We start from the raw sequence: 15,018 nt of genomic DNA, 5'->3' as shown, positions 1-15,018 counted from the left end.
GAGGGCAGACTGAGCATGGCACTCACTCTGAAGCTGTGGTGCCTGCAGATCTGTGGCCAGGGAACAGAAATGCTTCTTGTGAGTCACCGTGTCTACAGGGGCTTGGGCCATGGTGCTGCTGCAGCAGGAATGAGCTTTGTTGGGAGAGAGAAGAGCGGGGAGGGGCAGGCTGGCATCAGGGGACAGACGGGGAGTATGGCAGCAGGACCCGCAGGGACTGGAGGGAGGACAGGGCATTCGGGCTTCATAACAGCACAAACCATGTGCCCATGGACGAGACGGGGAGTCAGGAAGCGGGGCCGGGCAGAGCCTGGTGGGCTGTGAGGCATGTGGGTGCTGTGCGTGGGCACTGCATGCACTCTCTGCTGCACAGGCTTGCAGTGGAGCAGAGCGCTGAGGACCAGAGATGTGACTGTAAGGCACTGATGCCCATCGCTCTGCGCTGTCCATGGGGCAGCTCAGTAAAAAGACCGCTTGCTGATCCTGGCCTCAGACATTCTCATTCGGGTTCTACCAGGCCCAGGAATGTGTATTTATCCTAAAACTTCCACAGCGAATTGTGCAATGCATCTTCTGTCTGTTCATCAGCTTTCCACGGCAGGCAGGCACGAGATGCTGACACCTGCGCCTTAAAACAGGCAGCTACATCGTGGCTCGCCGTTTTGGGTGTCAGTCCATGGCCAGCTGGTTCCAGGCAGAGACATCACAGTGGAAGGGCAGGAAAGCCTGAGAGGAAGCCACAGGGTCGCGTGGTTCCCAAGGTCATGCAGACGCTGGCAGAAGCAGATTTTACTAAACTGGAGCCAGTGAGTAACAGCCACTGCCCACAGGGCATTTATCACAGGAGCCCGTCTGTGTCCCCCACCTGCAGACTCAGTCTCCACGTTCACTTCCCTCACTTCCAACAGCTCTATTTTGACACACGGACTTTCATCCATCAGTACTCTTAACATATGTCTCTAAAACACAAGAATTAAAACAACACAGCTGCTGGGCACAATGGCACACACCTGTAATCCCAGCACTTGGAGGCCGAGGCAGGAGGACACTGTGAGTTAGAGGCCAACCTGGGCTACACAGTGGGTATCTCAGTTACTTTGCTGTCATTGCTGGGCCAAAATACTCAGCGTCCAAAAACAGAGAAGGAAAGGTTTATTAGGCTTACAATTTGTGGAGGTCTCAGTCTACACTCAGCTGGCTCCAAGGCGGGGTGTCAGGGCTCAGGGGCAGCCGTTCATGGGGGCCACAGGCAACAGAAGTGGACAGGCAAAAGTGAAGAGCAGGTTGCTTCCCTCCTTTGCACCGTATGCCAGCTCCAAACCTGGGCAGCATGGCACTCACACCGCCAACCCCAGCTCTCGACGATGAGCCCATCACAAACGCTGCATGACGTTTGGGGGGCCATCCAGACACAAACCGTAACAGTGAGCTTAAGGCCATCCTGAACTACACAGTGAGGCACTGTCCAAAACACAAAACCAAACAAAAATCCCAAACAGACAAAACCAGAGTCCTAAGTCCATCATCACACCTAAAACATCAACCATATTCCATGCCATCAAATCGTCAGCATCCAGATTTGATACGTCGTCCAGCAATTGTCTTAAAGTTGGTTTGAATTAGGATCCAAATGACCAAATCACACAAAATAGTCAAGCACTCGCTCTAAGTTTGGAGCGGTCTCCCCCGGTTGACTCCTTTTCATCTATCTGTGGACCCACCATCTGTCTTACTGTGCGGCAGCATCTGCCCTGTGGACATGGTGTCATGGCCATGCTGTCCGTCTGTCTGTCTCCCCATCCTCATAGTTTCTGTAGATGGCGAGCTGGGTCTGGCGGCTGCTTTGGGTTCGGGTTCAAGGCTGTGCAGTCGAGCCTGGGGTGGTGTGTGCTCCACCTATGCCACCGGATGTCTTAGTTTCTATTGTTAAGGAGACCAGGCTCTGGCCTCCTTTTCAGCCTCACATTTCTCTTTCGTCCCACCCTTTCCTGTACCCACTCACCTGTCAAGCCACGCCCTGTCCTTGATAATGACCTCGGTGTGGAACTGGGCCTTTCCTAGTGTTGTCACAGGAAGTGAAATATTTTCTCCTGGCCAGCACACCAGCATCGGTTTATTGGATCCAGGCAACACCAAACTACAACCCCAGGTCTCCTTAAACTTCATTTTTACCCAGGGTCTGCTAAGATGTCCAGTGTCTTGGTTACTTTTCTCTCACTGTTGAGACAAAATACCTGGTGCCCAAAATTAGGGATGGAAAGGTTTATTTGTCTTACAGTCTTTGGAGGTTTGAGTCCGTACCCAGCTGCTCCCAGGCAGGGTGGCCCGGTTGAGGGACAGCCGTTCACAGGTGCCCACAATGGAAAGAGGGAAACCACGTTGCATGCTGGCTCCACGCCTGGGCGGGTGCAGCAATCACACCACCAATCCCGGCGCTGGCAAACGAACCAATCACAAACGCTGGACTCGGCCACCTCCAGGACTGCATAAGGCTTGGGGCCAAGTAGATGCAAACTGTAACACCCAGGCTGGCCTTGGATTTAGAATGCTCCTGCCTCAGCCTCCGGAGCAGCTGGTCTACAGCTGTGCACCACTGTGCCTGCGGTCTTAGCTTGCACACTTGTTTCTTGCTCTTGGCTGTGAGTCCCCGAGTGTCTTTACAGTTGTGTGTATGCGTGTGCACAGCTCCAGAATAACGACGAATACTATTGCTGTTACTGCTGTGAACAGGTTAAGGTCTTTTTCTTGTAGCTCGTCTTGTCCATAAGGTAATGCTTACTCAGACTCTGCAATATGATAATGATTGATTCACAGTTCCTTGTTCCTACACAGTTTTGTGTGGACAAATCATCAGCTTTGTTTGTTTATTTTATCTTCTTAGAGATTTGCGCCTAATCACTATGTTCCCTTCATCGTTCCTGATCACTTTCCTGGCTCTGAAGTTGACTTCATCAGAAGGCGTTTGTTACTCACTTTCTTCTGAGTGGAGCTAGCACAATCTCTCTCTCCTGACTTTTAACCTGTTCGAGTCTTCACAGGTAAAGCGGGTTTCTGAAAACAACACACATTGAGTCAAATATTTTAAAAAACCACTCTCACAATCTGACTTTTTGTTTTTTAAAGACAGGGTTTCACTATGTAGTTCAGGCTGGCCTCAAACTTGAGGTGATCCTCTTGCCTCAGCCTCCTGAGGGCTCAGATTACAGGGGTAAATCACCAAGCCTGGGCTAGTCTCTGGCTTTTTTGTTGCTTTAGTCATTCATAAAATGACTATCGCTAAATTTGTGCAAATGTTAGCCATGTCTGTAACTGGTTTCTGTCCATTGCTAAAGTCTCTTTTCTTGCCACATCTGGTTTTAATTGTGCATTTTATTTCCTCTCAGCGTATTATACTCTCTTAAGAAAACAAACATTAGTGGTCACTGTAGAGCTTTTAACACATAGACCTCGTTCCGCGAGATCACCTCTGAATGGCACCACCCTGCCTGCCCCGTACCGCAGGTGTCTGAGGGCAGAGCAGGTCCAAGTCCCCTCCTGTCCCTTGACACTGGTGCCATGTGCTCTCGTTGTCCTGACCCCTTCCATGGCTACCATTCCTTCTCTAAACAACAGCAAAAATCTTTTAGACAGGACAGCTGGGCACGCTCGCTCGTGCTTGTCACCCAGCACTCTCAGGGGCACAAGTCCAAGCCCGGCCTGGACAATGTAGCAAGACCCTGTCTCAAAACTTAAAACACAGAAGTTAAAAACGAGCTGGGGATGTAGCTCAGGGTGAAGAGCCTGGGTCCAGTTGCCCATATAAAAACACCGCCAAAAAGAAAGGCGTAAGAGGAACAGCAGACTATTCCATCTTTATTTACTCCCTTTTGAAGCTCTTGCGTTCTTCCCCAGACTGAGGGGCCAGTGTCATCCGTCTTCCCGGTAACACTTGCCGCGAGGCAGGTCTGCTGGCCCTTTTCGCTCGGCCTCTGTCTGTCCGAGGAGGTCTGTATCTGGAGGTCTGTATCCCGCTGTGCTCCCGGAGGCAGCTGTGCTGGGTATAGAACTCTAGGTTGGTGACCTTTTCCTAACACAGTAAATGTATCACTCTTTCTCTTTTTGTTTGCGTGGTTTTGGGTAAGTCTGTTGTAATTCTCACCCTTGTTCCTTTATAACTAGGGTGTTTTCTTTCCCTTTAGCTCTTTTTCATGACCGTCTGTGTAGTTTCTGCCTGTGGAGTATGATAAGCTAAATGGAGGTTTGACTTTGGTATTTATTCTGTACCATCCGTCATTAATTTCGGAAAGTTTTAGACAGTGTTACTGCAAATTTTTTTTTCTGATATTCCTATTGTACATTTGCTATGTATTTTGAAACTGTCTCACAGTTTTCAGATAGCTTTTTTGTTTTTTGTTTGTTTGTTTGTCTTGGGCAAGACAAACAGAAGAAAGGTTTTTTTTCAGCTTTGCATTTGTAGAGGTTTCAGTCCATAATCGGCTGGCTCCAAGGCAGGGCGCGTCACAAGCAGAAACGCTTCGTGGCAGGTGGGAGGCAGCAAGCGGCTCGCGACAAGCAGCAGACCGGCCCTCTGTCTGCCCTTTTATTTAGTGCAGGGTAACCACCTCTGGGGTGGAGAGCCCACACATATGGGGGGCACCCTGAAGCCTGCCCAGCACTGTGCCACGCTGCCCAGTGAACTAACTTAGTAATCACACCCCTAGACCCAGCCAGCTCTGCCGAAGCCCCGCCTGTGACTGTGTGAGGCTTTCTGGGGCGCGGAGACACCGCTGTGACACTGTTCTTGTGTCTTTGTGCATTTCTGCTGCCTGCTCTTGAGCTCCCTGTTTCTCCCCTGGCCGTGTCGGGTCCAGCAAGGACCCCCTCGAAAGCGCTCTTCCTTTCTGTTCTTGTGGCTTGCTGTGTGGCTTCCCACTGCAGCCCTCACCATCCCGACCCCAGTTATTTTAAATTCTCCACCCGACAGTCCTAAGGCCGGCGTCACCCTGAGGCTGTCTCTGATGCTCCCCTCTTCTCTCCAGACGCTTTTCTTCTCATCTTCTGGCACTCCTCATCCCTTTTTTTTTGGAAAAACAGCAGGGCAAACAGTCACTCTTAGTGTGAGGGTTCATGCTACTGGGATAGAAGTGGAGCCTGTAGCTGGCCGTGGCGGTACACACATAGCTCCTGGGAGGCTGAGGCAGGAGGATGGAGAGAACAAGCCTGGACAGTGTGGCAACTCTGCAAGGCCCTATTTCAAAATGAAAACACAAACATAAACACGTAAGGCCGGGCTGTGGCCCGTTGAGGAAGCCATGGGTTCGGTCTCAGTCCTGAGAACCACAGAACGAGTCATGCCTGCTGAGTGCTTGCCATGGCTGTGGGTGTCAGAGCCCTGGTTCTCGCCCCCCCCCCCGTGCTCCCGCCCCCTAAAGCCCTCCTCCCCTCCCATGGGGCGATTGACCAGGGCCTGCACACTAGGCCACATTCCCAGCCCTCCTCCCCCACTTCCTTTCCTTTTTATTCTGACACAGCCTCTCGATAAGTCGCTCGGTTGTCCAGGATGGGCTCGCCCTGGCAACCCTCCTGCCTCAGCCTCCCAGAGTGATGGATGGCCACCATTCTGAGCTTAAGCTTGTGATCGCCTGCCTCAGCCTCTCAGAATGAGGGGAGCCTTCTGTAACATGCAGTGAAACCTTCCAGGGGACCCTGTCTCTGGACTGTCATTTGCACAAGCGTTCTCCATAGCTTGGTGGCTTTTTTCCCCATGGGTGAGGCCTGGAGGATGGGGGTGCTGGGGTCGCAGTGCTGCTGTCCCCAGGGTGCAAGGACAGGGCTGTGAGGAAGCCCCTTACCCCGGAGGGCAGGCCATTGTTACAGGAAATGCTCCAGGCACAGTTCACAATTCAGAGACCTTTCCTCCCCTGCCACGGCCAGGCAGGGCGCGGATCCACCCCAGAGCCTGCGGGCCGGGGCAAAGCCCACAGCAAGGCCTTTCCTGCTCTACGCCCCGCCCGGAGAGCCCCTGGCCCAGGGATGTGTGTCACGGGGGAGTCAGGAGGTGAGGTCTGTTTGATGAGAAATGTGGCCCATGCCACAATCAAAGCAACTGGATTGCAGGAGGAGACCGCTGGCCACGAAGCCCTCGTAACCCTCCCCTGGCTTCAAGCCCTGGACCTCCAGCCTGGCCGAGCTCCACAGTCCTCGATCCTGAGCGTCCCTGGCTGTGCTGTGGTGGCTACCTCGGTGTCGAATCCAATGTTTCCCCTGCACGGTCATCTTGGCTTTAGGGAAGAGCCGGAGCCACACAGTGTGGTGAATGGGGTGAGGACCGGGCGTCCTGTGTGCAGGAGCTGCCCCTCCACAGCTGTCGCATGGCGGCGGTCACCGTGTCTGCGGTCACACCTCACTGAGAGGTGCAAAACCGGGCTCGGTGCCTTGCAAGGCAACCGCGTCCTCGGCTTAGCAAAGACACTTGTCCCCCCTCACCCGAGAGGAAGGAGGTGGGCCACTCTCGGAACGATGCATCTCCTGAGTTAATGAATTCTACTTTAACGCCACGCGGGACTGGGAGGAAACAACGATGCGCTTCGTGTACTTCCAAGAGAAATTTCAGTGTGATTTTAGCTAATTGGGAAGTGTAAATTTCCCGTTTCTCTGAAAATAAGACCCAAGCAAAAAATAATCAGCCTTGAAAACTAGAGCTCTAACATGCTAGAATACCTAGAATATACAAAGTCCACCGCAAACCTATACATCAGGGAAAGAAACCCTGGATAAATATTTTAATACTAAACTTAAGACATCATGAGATTAACACAAGACTTTTGCCTCTACCGTTACAAGAGCTGCTCATACTGGAGGCCATCAGCTTCCAGATGACAGTCAGGACGGCGAATTGCTAAAATGTGTGCACACTGTTTTGGTGGACTCTGTATAAGGAACTCAGAAACTAGACTCTTTCCCAAAGAGACCCAAACAACAAAATGAGCACCTGAAACCAACAGATGCTTACCAGAGGCACAGACAACCAATAAATACACGAGAAATGTCCAACACTGCTGGCCGTTTGAGAAACTGTGAGTGTGTCTCACCCCAGACAGAGTGTGACAGCAGCAGAGGTCAACCAAAAACAAACGCCGTGAGGCCGCGGGGTAAAAGGCCCTTCTGCATTGCTGTGGGAAGCCACCGTGGAACCAGTGTGGAATCCTCAAACTACTAAGACAGAAATTCCATGTGAGACAGCTGTGCTCTTCTAGGTGCCTGCTCAAAAGAGTTTACAGAGCTCCACCCAGCAGCACAGCTCCGGAGAGCTCCACCTTGGGAGCAGCCTGCGTTCACTGACGGCGGACAGACAGACAGTATTTCACAGCGCAGGACCCTGCACTGCTAAGAAGGATAAATCTGACTCACTTGTAGAAAAACGGATGCTCTTTGAGACCATAATGTGAAGTGAAATAAATCAGACACATGAGCTTAAGTATCACGTGGTGGAACCCAAAGCCTAATTAAAGAGCAAAATAAGAGACAGGAGAGGACACAGGGAGAAACAGCTTTTGCAAAAGGGAAGGAGACAGAGATGGGGGAGGCGAGGCTGGAGGGGGACGGGCAGGAAGAATGGAGACACACTGTGTTCAGGAACCAGCGCACTAACTGTCTGTACCTTAAAATAAGTTAGCCGCACGCGGAGTGGACCGGGGTGGACCGCTGTTCTCACCGGCATTTTCCTGAGCACTAGTGGGGCTCGCCACCTTCTGTTGGGGTTTGCTTTTGGCTCTGTGCACCTGTCCTCCCCTCCGTGCAGTAGCTGTGGGGGTCTCTGTAACTGCTGCCAGTGGTCCCGCACTTGTCCCCCAGGCATCTTTGTGGAAGCCTCTCTCCTGCGCGTGGGCCAGACCGAGGGGTGGCCTCTCATACAGAGAACACGGCAAAGGAGAGGGCTCCCAGGTTTTAAATCCATGGTTTACTCTTTAGGGGTCTTCTCCTACGAAGCCTTTTTGTCTCCAACATTACAAATATAATCCTGTTCCTTCAATCAGTGTTATCGTCCCATCTGAGCACTGAATACATCTGCACTTCACCTTCATAATTTTTGGAACCACGATTAACCAGTTTCCCCCCAAACCATTCTCTCAGTGTGCAGTCAGCTTTCCTGTTTCCGGGAATGCCCACACTGCAGAGAGAGGTTCCGTGGTCACGGCTTCAGAGGGCTCCGTCCACGCTCTGCTGGCCCCCAGGCAGAAACAGCGCAGCAGAAGGCCCTGGGGGAGGAGGCCTGCTCAGCCCTCGGCAGCCAAGAAGGAGAGAGAGGAGGGGCCGCTGGGGAGGGAGATCCGACACCCAAAGCCACGCGGGGAAGAGCTGGGCCAGAGCTGCAGCCGCGCCTCCGGGCGTGCGTGGGGTCCCGGGACCTCCCGTGTCTGGTGTCACCGGCCGCACCTGGGGTTTAGACCCTGTGACCCCGCTGTGCTGCCAGTTCCGAGGCCACTCTGTGTTATGTCCCACCTGCCAGCTTGTGGAGATGTTTATTTATTTACTTCTCAGCTTTGCTACATTGGTTTCATTTTCTGTTCACCTATTTTGCGTGAACTCACAGAGCTGCATTTCTCAGTATTCCAAAAACTTGTACAATATTAAGTTTCTACAGTTTTGGGTCAATTCCCACTGGGAAAATCGGAGGGACTTTTTTGAGGAAGACACCTGTCTAAATCTTACAAGTTCGTTTTTCTCTGTATAATGGGTCTGATCACACTTCTCTTTCCCAAGGTGAGTGTAAGGTGTTCATTTTTTCCTGGGAAACCGTGTTATCCGGTGAAGTGGATAAGAAGTGGGCCTGGGATGACCGCTTGGCGCACGGGCTCTGCTCTCCACTCCCCCACTGCCTGTGGTGTCCGTCAGCAGCGTCCCCGCGCCCTCTCCGTGCCCCATCCCGTCCCAGCCGCCTCATTCCTCCGCTCTCCCACTTTTGAAACTCTTTCCTTAGACCCTTTCACCTCCGACGCGCCCCATTCTGCCCGGAGTTTCTCCTCCTGCTCCTTTGTTCTTTAATCCCTTGAGTAAGATTATGGTTAACTCATTTCCATCCCCCGGTATCTATAAACACGTAGGTCTGGGGCCGCGCCTTCCCCTGCACATCACTGTGGTCGTGTCTCAGATGTCGAGGTGTCCACTGTCATTTTCCTCACACGCAGTCACTGTGTCTGATGAAGCAGCGCCGTGGTCCCGTTTGCCCGAGCTTCTGGTTTGAACGCTGACTTTGCCGCAGGGAGTCACGTGTCTGTGGCCGTGGCCGTGGCCGTGGCCGTGTGCAGCGTGGGCGCCCAGCTCGCCTCCCGCTCGGCGCGGGCTGCATCCGCACAGGGCTGGGCGCTGCTCCTCCTGCTCGCTTCCTGAGTCCCTCACGGACTTGCCGGGGTGGGAAAACATGTGAGCAAGCGGCCTTCCCTCCAATTCACTTTGTTACAAGTGGCCTTTATTTACCCCATAAGATTTTTACCTTATGGCTATAAATACACACATACAGATAATATTCATACATAAAACACATATTATAATATTCAAAATACAAATACATAAATAAGTGACATTCGTACATCCCTGAGGACTTCGCTCCGAATCCCCATGGTGGACTCCCTTGCTCATCAGCCCCAGAGCTGCTCATGACTGCAAAGGGCCTGTGGCACAGCCTGGATTTTACTGGTAGAAAGTCGATCATTTTCTGCGCCAGACTCGCATCCAAGCCCTGAGTCACCTCAGTGGTCGGGTCCCCCTGCGGGTCTTCTGGCTGTGTCCTCCTCCTCCCCTTCAACAGTGGGAACCCCGATTCCCACGGCACGGCCGTCGATTTAACTGCTCAGTTCCGGTCCTCCGGGAGGTGCAGGACGGGAACCCACAGCCTGGGAGGAGCTTTTCCAATGCTCTGCGGTCACCAGGCTCCTTCCAGTGCACGTCACACACACGTGAGGCACGTTTCCCACGCTCCACATCCCATCTGGAGACCCCAATGCCCAAAATCATTTGTAGCTTTTAATACATCAAGGATGTAAGAATATTTGACAAATTCATAGTATCGCGTATTTACCATCACAGTCTCATATGGAAGATCTCTCCACCCTGCAAATCTCCGCTTCTTTTCACCTCCCTCCGTATCTAAATCCCTACCACACCGATAACTGTACTAGGGTCTTCTTTACTGTGAAACGTTGTCTTTTCCAGATGCTTTCAGTAGAAACACACAATTAAAACACACTGATGTTTTCTAGGGTCTGATGGCTCCTTTCTTTTTATTGCTGAGTAATATTCCACCGCGTGGACACCTTGGCTATTTTCATTATTGCATTGTGAATCACGTTTCTATAAACACTCGGGTAGCTTTTCATCTTATTAACACATACCAGTAACACAGACAGGAAGATGCGGTGGTAATGCTCGTAACACGCCTGGATGACTTTCACCCGCTACTCTCTCCCTTTCCTCTCCCACCCTCTTCTCCATCTTTGATGTGTATTTTCCACTTTCATCTTTTTTATGACTTTGCACATAAGAGAAAAATACGCACTGCTCTAACTTTCCAAGTCTGGCTTATCTAACTTCGCATGATGATCTCCAGCTTGACCCACTTCCTTGCAAATGACCTGACTTTGCTCTTTACAGCAGAAATACACGCATGACACTCCCTTTATCCAGGCATCTGGGCTGTTTCCTAGCAGAGCTATTGCAAACTGTGATGCAAGAAACGCAGATACGCGGGTATCGCTGCAGTGTCTTCCACCCTTTCAGGACTGTGCCGGAGTGGCAGTTTGCTCGCACAGCGTCTCCGACTTAGCAGCGCGAGTTTCCCAATCGGCCGGCCGGATGCCCAGCAGTGTGACTGCTGGTAGCAAAGGGAACTCTTCGGTCAGAAACTGCCACGTTGTTTTCTAAAGTGGTCGCACCATTTTGCATCCCTGCTAGCGATGAGTGAGGAGAGTCCTGTCGCTTGGCGTCCTCCCTGGCGATTTGTATTGTCAGACTTTTATGTCATTGACAGATGCAAAGAGGGGTCTCACTACTGCTTCAATGGGAACTTCCTTTGACTAACGGCCCTGGCATCTGCTCATGCGCTTACTGAACCTCTGCACAGCTTCTCGGCAGTGGTCAGATCTTGTTTATGATGGAGTTCATAGTTCTTTATATATTTTGAACACAAATCCTTCACCTGTTTTTCAAATATCTGCTCCCTTCCTATCTATCCATCTATCTTCCTTCCTATAATCCATCTATCTTCCTTAGAGCAGTTTTTACTTTTAATAATGTCTAACTTGCTAATTGTTTTATGATCATGATTTTAGTGTATCTAAAACCTCTTTTCAAATTCCAGTTCACTTGGATTGTCAGTTTTCTTCTAGAATCTTAGGTTGGAATTTTGTCTGAGGCCCGTGATCTATTTTGAGCCCATTTTTGTGGGAAGCGTAAGATCTGTGTCTGGGTTCACTGCCAGGCACCCGGGAATCCAGCTGCTTCAGGGCCGCTGGTTGAGCAGGCCTTCCTTTCTGTGTTGAACGAACTCCTGAGATAAGGGGACCACGCGTGGTCAGTCCATTTCTCTCCTCTCTGCTGCCCACGGATCAGCGTGCTGACTCTTCCTCCGGCTTGCCTTCCTCCCAGCGCTGTCTGGGTTACCGTAGCATCGTCAGTCTTACAGCCGGTACTGTGACTCCTCTTTCTTTTTCTGTGTTGACGACTGTTTTGCCTGTCCTTGGCCTTTCGCCTTTCCCTATCAACTTTAGAATTGTTTTTCCATATCCACAAAACACCGTGCCGGGATTCCGTCGTCCCACCCATGAATGCTGTGTAGCTCTCTATTTAGGTGACTTTTGATTTCTTTGATCTGAATATTGCTGTTTCCTTGTAGAGATTCTATGACAATTTTATCTACAAAGTAAATGAAATCAGAGTATGCTGGAGAGCCATCCTCACCTATTTGCCCACTGTGACCCTCTTCTGATCAGCTTCCAGAGCAGCCACTGTGTGGGCCAACCCAGGACTCACTGATGCGTGGCTCCATAGAGGCAGCGTGGCGTTGCACACGGTCTGATACTGCTCAGCTACACAAAGCGGAATTCTGTCCTCGTCAGCCGTATGAATGTGAACGAGGACCCTGTAGTAAGTGAAATAAACCAGGAAGGGAGAGGCAAGCACTGCCTGCTCTCACCAAAAGGCCCATGTCTCACAGAAGTAGGGTCACGGAGGTGGTTTCCAGAGCCCGAGCAGGGTGACGGGAGGGAAGAGCACGGTCACTGGGTAGAGGGGTGCAGGTGGGTAAGAGGGAGCATCGCACAGTAACTGTGTGTGCAACTGCAGGTGCACAACTGCCAGCAGACGAGACTTCCCATGTTCCAAGTGCAGAGGAATTGTGTGTGTGTGAGCTGAGAAGCACACTGATCCCCCTCGGCTGACCGTTACCCACAACACACACGGAATGAAATAGCATTCCAACCTCCTAAATATGTGCATCGAATGCCAACCAAAAATAAAAACTGAGGGGCACCGTGTGCCTGCACCTGCCAGAAGGTCACAAACGCCTAGTGAATTAGTCTTGTCACAGAAATCAAATGTGAATCCAACTGAGGTTTTAGAACTAACCGTAGACTTGTAGAAAACACAGAAAACAGAAAAACTTATCAAACTACAATAGAGGAATAAAATCAGCTGTATGACAAATGTCTGTTTTCTTTGACCAACACACTGCAAGTAAAGTAAGAAAGGGGGACGTAAGAGGTAGGAAAGACCAGGATGGTTCATCAGGACATTAAAAAAAAAACCTTGGTAACCAGTGTAAGTTGGATTGTAACCCAAACACCTAGGAAAACATTTAACGTGGCAATCGAGAACTGGAACACCGACTGAGTATCTGATGGTAGTAAGAGATTATAATTAAACATTCCCTGGCCTGAAATCTAAAATACTCTGAAACCCACTACATTTTCTTTCTTTTTTTTTTTTTTTTATCGTTACCAGGGATGGAACTCACGACTTTGCACTTGCAAGGCAGGCGCTTATGCCACTGAGCTAAATCCACAGCCCAACCCACAACATTTTCAATCTTGACATGACACTCAAAACATTTTGGATTTCAGAAACTTTCCACTTTCTGATTTTTGAATTACTGATGCTCAACTGGTAAAGTCTATGGAAATATTCTAAAACCTGAAGAAACTTCAAAACTGGAAATGCTTTCGGTTCCAAGCATTGTGCATCAGGAATATTCATCCTGGATTAAGTATGAGTATGGCACTGTGGTCATGGTTTTGTTTTTGGTACCGGGAATCAAACTGATGGCAGTGCACTTTCCAGGCAGGCACTGGGTTACAGTTTGTTAAAAACAGCCCTTTTAGTGGCACATACTATACTGAAATGTTTGCAGGCAAAAAGATCGTTGCAAACCCAAGGTTACTTTGGAATAAGCCAGGCTGAGAAAATCCGTCATTGAGCGCAGACACAGCTGAGCGACAGGGGCTGGCACTGGCCTGGGGGTGTCGGCCCCAGTACAGCGTCCTCACCGGTTTTGTAAATAGTTTCACTTTTGATTGAAAATTAAAGTTCAAAAAATGATTTCGTGCATGGGCTTAACCGCAGAGAGAGGTGTCTGGATGCCGCTGCGTTTTTACCTCTGTGAGACATTTTCTATTGCAATTAATGTAACTATTGAAAATAATACAAAGGAAAAGAAATGAACTAAAATGACACAAGGGAACAAGAGAGCGACGCAGGCACGGTCTCTCCCCTCCTGCGGCTCTGAACCATTTCCTGTCACCGGGTGCACATCTGCGCCCCGAGGTCCCATTTTCAAGGCCGCAATGGCCTCTGCCACAAACTCACTCCCAGCTCCTCCGGAGCCAGGATCTGCCCTGGTCTGTCCTCCCCAGCCTAGACGTCACCCAGCTTTCCACTGGGCTCCTTTAAATCCATTAACAAAATGAAAGTCACGGAGTCCTTGGCCCAAGGACCCATCGGCCACTTTCTTGCCTTCAGCCTGCTCTCTGCTCGAAGACCGAGGACCATGTGCACGGCTCCTCCGCCTTCTCCTCCCGCCGCTGCTGCATCCGTTACCATGGGGACTACGACCACCTGCCAGGGACGTGGCTCCACCAAGGTCCTCAAGGCTGCCAGCTCCAGAGCTGTCTCCTCTCTTCCCCCAGCCCACCACCGCCCTCGGTGACACCTCTGTGACATCTTCTCTTCTGACCTGTCCCCTTTGGATGGGGCCTGCCCAATGCTGGTGCCCCTGGACGTCTGGTCCCTGCTTCACTGTCCAGCAGGGTCAGGTGTGGGCCACATCAAACATCCAAGGGAGCCCCCACTCAGACCCCCGCCCCAGTGTTAGCATTTAAGGTTGGGGACCCCATCTGTCTGTCGTGTTAACCACAGCACCAGCACAGGAAAGACCCACTGAACACTGAACGAATGGACGAATGAAGACAGGCATGAGCGAGTGAATGAACGAACGGACAGAATTAAGCACTCAGCCACAGCGGACAACAGCGCATGGCCCTGACCCTCCAGCGCTTGCCTGGGCAGTGACACGTACGGGCTCAGCAGCCACTCAGATTCAGGGTGCCCATCCCGGGCAGCAGAAGGCCTGCTTCCGGGATTCCCAGTGGACTCCCAGTGCTCTGGTGCACAGGTCCCGTAGGAGCGCGGCGGGCACGGTCTCTCCCTGGGAGGCAGCTCACCGTTACACCTGTAACACTGCGCTGGCTCCGTGGAAGCACTGCTTTACAAAGATAAACAAGAGAAAAAGCCTGCATGTTAGTATGCTGGGTTTCCCCAAACATCTTCAATCCTTGGCTGGTTTATGTCTGAGGATTTGGAAGCCACACATGCAGGGATGCGTGAAGACACGTGTGTGCAGGCCTGCTGCCAGTTCACACACCCTCCTCCCCGCCCTCTGTCCCCTTTATTCTGCGAGTCTATTTTGTACCTTTATTTTCCTCACGAGTGAAACCAGAAGCGCTTGCACACCGGCAGGCAGGGTGCCCAGGCCTTCCCCGCGTGTGGGGC

The sequence above is a fragment of the Cavia porcellus genome, unplaced genomic scaffold, assembly GCF_034190915.1.
Source record: "Cavia porcellus strain 051 isolate PalLab524CR breed Dunkin Hartley unplaced genomic scaffold, mCavPor4.1 scaffold_8, whole genome shotgun sequence".
Taxonomy (NCBI): domain Eukaryota; kingdom Metazoa; phylum Chordata; class Mammalia; order Rodentia; family Caviidae; genus Cavia; species Cavia porcellus.
This window is presented reverse-complemented; position numbering follows the sequence as displayed.